The sequence below is a fragment of the Sinocyclocheilus rhinocerous genome, unplaced genomic scaffold (genome assembly GCF_001515625.1).
Source record: "Sinocyclocheilus rhinocerous isolate Xijiao unplaced genomic scaffold, SAMN03320098_v1.1 scaffold1458, whole genome shotgun sequence".
In the NCBI taxonomy this organism is placed as follows: domain Eukaryota; kingdom Metazoa; phylum Chordata; class Actinopteri; order Cypriniformes; family Cyprinidae; genus Sinocyclocheilus; species Sinocyclocheilus rhinocerous.
The window spans coordinates 153,829-164,511 of record NW_015633180.1 but is presented as its reverse complement, the minus strand read 5'-3'; the positions used below and the strand labels follow the sequence as shown (position 1 = coordinate 164,511).

General features: G+C 38.1%; 1 pseudogene; it reads right to left on the bottom strand.

The window, feature by feature from the left end:
* The window catches only part of LOC107743366 (coiled-coil domain-containing protein 18-like), a 40,085-nt pseudogene that overhangs the window by 14,011 nt on the left and 15,391 nt on the right, over positions 1-10,683 (bottom strand).

Below are 10,683 nucleotides of genomic sequence, written 5' to 3'. Positions count from 1 at the left end.
TTAACTTTTATAAAGAATATCTCTTTGGATTTGAGACATTAGTCTTTGCAACTTTACAGATCTTCTTTATGCACCAAGAGCTTGTAACACTCCAAAGAGAAAGGAAATATTGAAATCGCATCATATGACCCCTTTAAACGTGCCACGACAGATCCCTGCCCGGTTCAGCACTGAACTGTCGAGCAATTCCAGCTACAGTGTTGAACTGATTCCCCACTGAGAGTCTCCGCATTATTCTGTCTTCTCATGCAATTGTCTTACATGGACGACCAGCCTTTTTGGGGGACTTGAATTAATTAGTGTCATTGTAAAGCTGCAATATTTGAGAAATCACAGATTTGGAATGACCAGCTACTCTTGCAATGGCTGAAAGGGTCAGCCCTTTGGCCTTCATCTGGACCACCTCCTGTCACAGGCTTTCAGTCACCTTAGAGCGGCCCGCCATCTTGCAATTAGAGGAATGCTGCCAGTTAAAAAGGGTTTTGTCATTTAATTAAGGAAATTAGCACCAGGTGCCAGATAACACCAATAATTTGGAGGCATCTGTAAGTGTTCTCTATTTTTGATCATAGTTCTTTTTCAAATATCTAATTTAAGTTTTTTATACTGTGCTTCAGAATACAATTAATTTATGAAATTATATATATATATATATATATATAAATAGGGTCAACTTCTTGGAGGTTCAGTACAAAGTGTTTTTTACTGGAAAAGAAGCTTGTTTTGTGCTGGAGCAGAACAACCCTTAGGCACAGCTATACATATCTTCAAACACATGAATGACTCTATTATTTATTGATCAGGTATTAATAAGGATGACATTTAAAAATAACACTGATCAGGAGAATGAATACTGAATATGCAAAAATTATCAGATCAAAATGATATATGATATGGTGCTTGATCAGTTACTCATATTAGAATTGATGCTATAGTTTTAGGTTTCTTACAGTAAACATCAGGATATACTCTATGTCTGACTTAAATGTTTTTGTTAAATGTGAAGCCTAACAATGTGACCTAAATATGAAGGTCTGTTGAGTGTGTGTAATATAATATAGCTCACTGTCTTTTTATTTTATTATGCAACAAGCACACCTAGATATGTGGATAGTCACGGGTACTATTAAAATGAAAACATAAAATTATATACACAATATGGACAAAAGTATTGGGACAGACCTCTTAAAGTCATTCTGAAGAGCTCAGTGTATTCAAGCATAGTACTATGATAGGATGCTATATTTCCAGTAAGTCAGAAAGTGACATTTCATCCCTGCTCAATATTTAGCATAGTTTTTATGATAAATTTGAAAGCAATTGAATTCTATGGCAAATCTTCATCAATATAAGTTTAAGTGTGTATGTTAGCATTCCCAACCAGTGAATTTCAATTAATTTTACAGTTGTTTGTAATTACTGGATAGCCAACTTTTAAAAAGCATTTACTGATTTTTATCAGTTCATTAAGAACCAACTGAAAACATCTGACTAAAAAGAACAAATTGCACACAAATAAGACTCAATCCAAGAGCAATATATAGATCAGGAAAAATAAATAAAGTATATTCACTACTGAGATTGACTTAAGATGTTCAAGTTCTCATAAAATAAAGTTTTGCTGCTTTTAGTATGAATATCTTAGCCTTAAGGATATCTCTAAGCAAGTGTTACAGTGTAAATATTCTTTCCTTTGGGGCGAATAAAGTCTGGTTTCATGTCAGTGTCACACAAACCTCCAGTGTGCACTGTGTGCTTAAGTCCAGAGACAGGATCGCACAGAGCGGATCATATACACAAGGCGGCACAGACCACAACATGTATCTGACCCATTTGAATTCTACAAAGAATGCTGAATTTTAAAGCTCTATGGAGGACAGCAAACATTGTGAATTGTTAGGTGTCAGCATTATAAATAACACAGACAAGAAGAAGAGTTCACACCAGTGCCATGCACCAGCAAAAATTACAAGCTTTTCAAACTACACATACTAACAATTACTAAATATTATCACAGGCTTTTTTTTCTGTAGTAGCAGTTTGACGTTAAATCTAAAGGCAGAATCTTTTAGACTTTATACAACTGTGGCTGTCACAAATTGTCAAATGTGGCTTTGCCAGGCTATAATAAACTAAACGCTGCTGGCTATTTAAAAAAAGGGCGATGCCCAGAAATCTTGTTTCATTTAGAAATACATCAAAGCATCAAGGAAAAACTGTACTCAATGATCAATTTCCCACAACTTTTCTAGGCCTGAGAAACACCAGTTTTAAACTCCCTGATATTTCCTGGTTTTTCCACAGCCAGGTGTGTGTACCTGGCTCTGCAGCTGGCTCTGGCTCTCCTCCAGCTGTGCGATGCGTAATGTGCTCTCCTGCAACATGGTGTGCTGGTTCTGGATAGAGTGCTGCAGCTGCAGGTTCTCCTCACTGGAGCTTTGATAAGCCACACATTTCCTCTTCAGCTCTTCCTGCAGGTGTGACAGCTGATAAACATAAGCAATACATTACCAACAGGAGTTACTTACTGTCATTCAAATAATGTTCCCCAGGCAGACAGGAAGAGGAAGTGCCTAGATCTAGTGACTGACCTCACTGTTCTTCAGCTCCAGTTGTCTATCATGATGTTTCTTCACCTCCTCCATCTGCTGGATGTAATGACTCAGCTCCTCTTTACAGGAGGACAGTTCGGTCCGCAGGTTCCTAACCTAAAAAGATCAATACAGAAATTACTACCGTGTCCTAACCAAGTCTGGTGCAATAAAACAATAAATCTCATGAGTTTTTGTCCTATAAAATCCTTCTCAACAGCTGCATATTAATCAAAGTATGTACTTATTGGCTGCTACTTTCTGCTTTGAGGACAGAATGATTACTTGACACTAGAAACAGGATTGGACCCTGCTCTACAATAAGGTCCCATTAGTTAACATTCCTTAATGAATAAGTTAACAATGAGTAATACATTTGTAACAGTATTTATTTAACATTAGTTAATAAAAATACAACTGTTTATTGTTAGTTCATGTTAATTTGGGACAATTAAATAATATTAACAGATACAGCTTTTAAGAAATGTATTAGCAAATGTTGAAATATATATAATCAAGATGTAAGCGGAGACATTTTTTTCCCTCAACAAGTATGAACCATGGTTAGGTAATTTTAAATATCAACACTGCCAGTATATTGTGTTGGACAATGGGGGTGTTTGGGTCAAAAAGGGTGATAACCACTGCTTTAGACAAAGCAATGTCATGGCAAACTCCCTGTTCTGTTTACAGTGTTGAGCAGACAAACAAAACAAAAAACCTGTTAGTCAGTCTCACCTTTGAAGCAGAGTCAGCAGCTTGCTCTTCAACATTTCTAAGTGTCTCTTCACTGCATTTATATTTTGCCTCAAAATCCTGTCCAAGGAACAAAGACATACTCAGTGAGCGATTTACACAAACTCGCATCTTTCACACTGTTAATGTTTCAGTGGAGTCCAAAAGTCTGAGAAAAGTAAAAATGCTTATTTTTGGCTTCTTTTAAATGTAATAAAATGTCTATAGAAAGAGTCACATGATAAATATCACACATTTTATTTGATTACTGACCAAGTAATAGTCAAAAAATGTCATCTTCATTTAAATGTAGGGTAGGCCGTATCTGCGCTACTAGTGTCATCTAGCAGAACTACAAATATAAAGCATGTTTTCAAACCTTTGCAAACACCCCTTGAAGTTTAGCTAACCTGTTGATATGAAACTCTGCAAGTGTGTCATATTGATTGAAACCCAAACATTCCATCAAATTCCTCCATCTTGCAAAAACACTGCCAATGTTTAACCTTGTTTTACCCCGTTGTCGGTCTCTGTGTATTTTGGAAAATGTTCGAATTTTACTTCTGTTATGTAAAGGAATCTTCTTCTTTTTCCACACTGGCTAAACACCCACTAGCTTAGCCTGCTACAGTAGCCACGCCCCAAACTCTTGCTATTGGCTGCGCGTAGGTAGGCAAAAACATAAGGCAGGTAGGATAGCCTATCATTGAATTCGGATCAATTCAGATTCAGATTTTCAATGTAGTCTCAGACTTTGGAAGCCCACTGTATCCATGGAATGAGTATGCATAAAAAGCGAGATCCAACCTCAGTGAGCTTATCTATAACGGCCTGTAGAAGAGCAGCTCTCTGCTGTGACTGCTGCTTCTCTGTGTGAAGATCAGTCACATTTTGTTCTAGTTCCTCAAGTTCAGTCTGTTTCTGAGCCAGAGACAACTGTAGCTGAAACACACACACACATACACTGTGTTAACATTTTTTTTAACAAGTGCAATATAATTACTAAATGCATAAATGCATACATACCACCTCAATTCTATCCTCCAGTTCTTTGCATTTGTGTGATTGTGTCGTCTTGACTTTCTCTATAGTCTGCTGATATTCCCTCTGTTTCTTGTTCAAGACTGACTGGTAGTGCTGAATACTGCTAGCCTTTTCCTAATTTAACACAGATACACAGAACAGTATAGATTTGCAGTTTTATCTTGAAATCATTATTTGCTTTTGTGTGTGTGTGTGTGTATATATATTAGGGATTGCACCGCTTTAAGCTTGATGTCGACTAGTCGCTGGTCCTATAGAGGGCGCAACAGGATAAGAAATATTTGAAGGACTTCCACATTTACGCTCTGTTTCCAAACAGTTAAAATGACAAATAAATGCATACTCTGAAAGCGCTCCACAAGACGTGTGATTATATTACTGGATGCTCGAAATTGAACAGGAGAATGCACGTTTTAAACAGCTTATTGTACAGATAAGTTTATCGCCATTCTAATCTAATGTGCTGCTGCACTGTAAAGCACACACATAGGCTACAGACAGTAGCTCGTACATCACGCACACATCGCGCTCGCACAGAATCATTCAGCGCGGAAATGTATTGTCAACACTGTTCATATATATATATATATATATATATGTGTGTGTGTGTGTGTGTGTATGTGTATATATGTTACCAGAAGGTCTTGTTCAAGCTGGCTGGTCTTCATTACAGCCTGTGAATAAGCAGCAATCTTCTCCTGCAGCTGTTTCTCCAAGACAGTCACACGCAAACTCTTCTTTTTTAGCTAATGAACATAATTTTTGCTCAGTTAGATTGAGTTAATACACTTCTAGAAATATCAAAACAATAGGTAATTGGAGAGAAATACTCGAAAGGTAAACTAATGATAACATTTTGGGGTTGATAAATTTTTTAAATGTCTCTTCTGTTCACGAAGGCTGCATTTATTTGATCAAAGTTACAGCAAAAGCAGTAATACTGTGAACTATTATTACAATACATTTTTTTTTTTATTATGTTTTTCTTATATGCTTTTCAATGTATCCCTGTTTTTATTGGCTAGCTCTAATTCTCAATTCATATGGAATGGTAAGACTTCAGGGATCCAAAAAAGCATCCTGCAAAAACCAAAGAATATGGGTGGTTTGGCCCTCCCTAATTGTATTACTGGGCTGTGAATATACGCTCCACACTACAGTGGATTCATTCTAACAAACTGGACAATTATCCCTGTGTTCCCCCAAGGATTTTAATCCTTTGTTCCACTCCTCTATTCTGGATGGTGCATATGCCTATTGGAGGGATCAGGGCCTCCATTCTGACATTTTCACTAAAGGCTCAATTTTATCTGTTGACAGTTTGCACACCAGCTGGTCTTCAGACCATAATATTGAAAAAGACCAAGGAATATGGGAGGCAGTTTTGGACAAGGATCCACTCCTCATCTATTTGCGCATGTCACAGTCTTATACCATGTAAGGTAGTTCATAAGAGTTCATTTGTTCTAGGGCTGCACGATAAATCGCATGCGATATTTAATGCGCATATTGTCAGTAAAGCCGGTTCTGTAATCAGCGGTAAATCTCCATCACGTGCGTGCTTTCACATGGAGCAGCATTTACTACACAGAGCCTTTGTTCACTGACCAGCTGCGCAAAACGACGATCATATATGTATGTGGTTTTGCGCAGCTGGTCAGTGAACAAAGGCTCTGTGTAGTAAATGCTGCTCCATGTGAAAGCACGCACGTGATGGAGATTTACCGCTGATTACAGAACCGGCTTTACTGACAAGATGTGCATTAAATATAGCATGCGATTTATCGTGCACCCTTAATTGGTTCAATTGCAGACTTCCTTGGATTGATCCAACTACTGACCCAGAGTGTCACAGATGTCACTTGGACTACTAAACTAACTCATATGTTTTGGACCTTATATATATATATATATATACACACTGCTAAAAAAAATTAATGGAACACTTAAATCACACATTGGATCTCGATGAACGAAATATTTAAGTTGAAGTTCAAGTGTAATTCGCTGAAAGTAAAATGATGGGACAATGGTCAATGGAAGCCAAAATCGTCAACCTATTGAGGGCTGGATTGGGGCGCCAGTGGTGGGCCTGTCAATTCTGGTGCTCCCTGGCAAATGCCAATCGAGCTGCACGGTGCAGGGCTTTGAGCACATTTCCCACTAGAGGATGTCGGGCCCTTATGCCACCCTCATGGATGCCATTTCTGACAGTTTGGTCAGAAACATGCACAACCAGTAGCCTGCTGGAGGCAATTTTGGAGGGCTCTGCAGTGCTCCTCCTGTTCCTCCTTGCACAAAGGAGCAGATACCGGTCTTGCTGCTGGGTTGTTGCCCTTCTATGACCCTGTCCAGCTCACCTCATGTAGCGTCTCCCTGTATCTCCTCCATGCTCTTGAAACTGTTCTGGGAGACAAACCAAACCTCCTTGCGACATTACGCATGGTTATGCCATCCTGAAGGAGCTGGTCTACCTGTGCAACCTGATTGGGTTGCAGGTACTGCCTCATGCTACATGAAGTGACAAGACCCTAACAAATCACAAAACTAGAGACAAATTAGTAAGGAAAGATAAGGAGAGAGCAATTGTCTGTGGCCACCACCTGCAAAAACCAATCTCTTTTAAGGGGTTGTCCTGCTGTTGCCTCTCTAACACACGTTGTCACTTTCATTTGCACCAAAGCAGGAGAAACTGATTCACACTCACTTATGCTTCCTAACTGGACAGATCGATATCCCTGAAGCTCACTGATGCCCTGATCCAGGTCTGGCAGGAGACCCCCCCCAGGACATCATCCGCCATCTCATCAGGAACATGCCCAGACGTAGGGAGTGCATACAGACACGTCGGGGCCATGCACACTACTGACTTACATTATTAGTATATTAGTTATGGCTGAAAGGGTCATCCCTTTGGCCTTCATCTGGACTGCCTCCTGTTGCAGGGTTTCAGTCACCTCAGAGCGACCCGCCATCTTGCAATCTCAGTGAAAATTAGAGGAATGCTGCCAGTTAGTGCACTAAGTGAATTTTGCCAAATGATGTTTATATTTGAAAGCACCAAAACAAACACGCCCATACCCCAACAGGACCTCGCCCCTGTTTTGATAACTAGTCTCTGCCCCCACACGTACATACACAACCCTGGCAGCGACGATGGCGGAATCTGCTATGCCTGCCGGCCAATCATATTCAAGCAAAAACCAAGCAAAATCAACGTAATTCACCTATCAAATAGAAACAAAGCAACCTCGGCATCCGATTCCAGGCCTTCCCGCTCCTTGAGTTCTCTCCACCACTGGAAAGCTGCTCCAATATTTATTGGGGTCCTACTTCTTGCCTGATCTTAACCTTTCTTTTTAATGTTTTGTTCCTCCTAAATTTTCCTCTCTTTTTTATCTGCCATCTCTCACTATCTATAGTCCCTATCATTACTAGACACACCCCTTACTGCTGATTGGCAGCAAGTGTGTTTTGGGACTCAGCCCGACACTATGGTCAAAAGCATTTTTCAAATATTGCTTAGTGCACCTTTAAGTGTAGGATCAAGCATATCAAAGAGGAACCCTGTATGTGACATAAAACTTGTACAGGAATCCCCTATAACATCAATATTAATGGGCTTATCCTTTTTTTATAGCCAGTAGCCTTTAGTTTTATATCACACCGGAGCAAAACTTGACAGCTTTTGTCATCGATGAAAGCAATGAACACATTTTTAAAAACTTAAAATGTTATTTTCTACTTTTCTATTGCTAATTGTTCATTTTCCAGAAGAAAAAGACTGTAATTTAAATGTGTATTCTGATAAATACAAATTTAGTTAACTTTTTTAAATCTCAAAGCTAAAATACATTGACTAAAAGACAAACTTTTTTATGTCATGGGATCTTTACTATTCTTTAAGATTTTCCTTGTGAAAAATGACATACACTTAAGCATACTTTTAAAAAGAGTACTTTTTTACAGAAATAATAGGATATATTTATAGGTGCAAACTGAATGTAATTAAATTAATATGCATTATAGTTTAAATTATTGAATGCAATTAGTTGAAATTAAGAGTGCTTTTTTTAACCAATTAAGTAACACTTCAGTACATCTTTATATGTAATTTCATTATTACTTCTATTGTCTTTGTTTGAAATATGGTTAAAGTTACTGCTGAGTGTATCTATCTACAAGCATTTATTGGTAAACTAAAACATACTTTAATGTTTAAACTTGTATGTCATGTATTTAAATATATTTGTAATTACACATTTTTAATGATGTTGCAATTTAGTACATTTAAAATATATTAACTTAAAGTGCCCCTATTATGCCATTTTTGAAGTTCCCGCCATCTTGCAATCTCAGTGAAAATTAGAGGAATGCTGCCAGTTAGTGCACTAAGTGAATTTTGCCAAATGATGTTTATATTTGAAAGCACCAAAACAAACACGCCCATACCCCAACAGGACCTCGCCCCTGTTTTGATAACTAGTCTCTGCCCCCACACGTACATACACAACCCTGGCAGCGACGATGGCGGAATCTGCTATGCCTGCCGGCCAATCATATTCAAGCAAAAACCAAGCAAAATCAACGTAATTCACCTATCAAATAGAAACAAAGCAACCTCGGCATCCGATTCCAGGCCTTCCCGCTCCTTGAGTTCTCTCCACCACTGGAAAGCTGCTCCAATATTTATTGGGGTCCTACTTCTTGCCTGATCTTAACCTTTCTTTTTAATGTTTTGTTCCTCCTAAATTTTCCTCTCTTTTTTATCTGCCATCTCTCACTATCTATAGTCCCTATCATTACTAGACACACCCCTTACTGCTGATTGGCAGCAAGTGTGTTTTGGGACTCAGTCCGACACTGTGGTCAAAAGTATTTTTCAAATATTGCTTAGTGCACCTTTAAAAAGGTTTGTCATATAATTAAGGAAATTAGCACCAGGTGCCAGATTAACACCAATAACTTGGAGGTATCTGTAAGTGTTCTCTAATTTTGATCAGAGTTCTTTTTCAAATATCTCATTTACGTTTTTTATACTGTGCTTCAGAATACAATTAATTAATGAAATATGCTTAAAAAACTGCCCTTGTACTCCTGTAAGGATAACTTTAAATAGGACTAAGCAGTGACCTTGAAACACATTTATATATTTATACACATGTATATATGTATATAATAATAAGTACTATAATATTATTCTTACAATTTCAATAATTTTTTCAATAACAAAATTTTCCTTTGAAATGTTTCTTTGTTTCTAAAATGTTTAAATAAATCATAAGATTTTCTTTACTATATAATATAATTTAAAATACTGTCACATTTAATCAATTTAAAGCAGGGGTGCCCAAACTCGGTCCTGGAGGGCCGGTGTCCTGCAGAGTTTTGCTCCAACCCCAATCAGACACACCTGAACCAACTAATCAAGCTCTTACTAGACATACTAGAAACTTCGTGGCAGGTGTGTTGAGGCAAGTTGGATCTAAACTCTGCAGGACACTGGCCCTCCAGGACTGAGTTTGGGCACCCCTGATTTAAAGCATCCTTACTGAATAAAAGTATTAAAGGGGTCATATGATGCGATTTCAATTGTTCCTTTTTAGACCGATGAGCTTTGTAAAAATCGAAGTGTTTCAGAAAGGCGGGGCATACAGGAGAAACAATAATGTACAGTATGTGGAAAATAATGTGTTTTTTTAACTTTAAACCGCATAAACACATTTCATTATACCAAATACACAAAATAATGTTCTTTTTAGCAGCATCATATGACCCCTTTAAAGTCAGCACAAAATGAAAGTTGCGTTTCCATTTTGATTTCATTATGAATCAAGGCTCGAAATTGCGACCATTTTGGTCGCATATGCTCCCGAAATTTGATCTGTGCGACCTCAAAATATATTTGGGAGCATTTGTGCGAGTGCATATAATTGTTGTCGTGCGACCTGTTTTCATATCTCTAAAAACGATCAGAGTATGTGCCTTCTGAGTGCTGATACGGTGACCGGTCTGTCATTCTATCAAACGTTACATAACCAATTAAACTTCATCTTTACATTGTTAACTTTAATGCAGATTTTAGATTGGTTAATATTAGCTGTCAATCACTCAGTCACTGCTTTCCGCTGTCAGGTGACAGGCTAACTACCGCGGGGAATGTAAAGGGCTGAAGAAGAGAGAAAATGAAAAGAACACTGACAGATTTATTTTGTAAACCGCCTACAGTTACAAATAATGGTGCTGGTGATAGCGATCATGTGGTGAATGTTGATCCACCAGCCGAATAGAAGGCGTACAGTTTTCGGAGAGA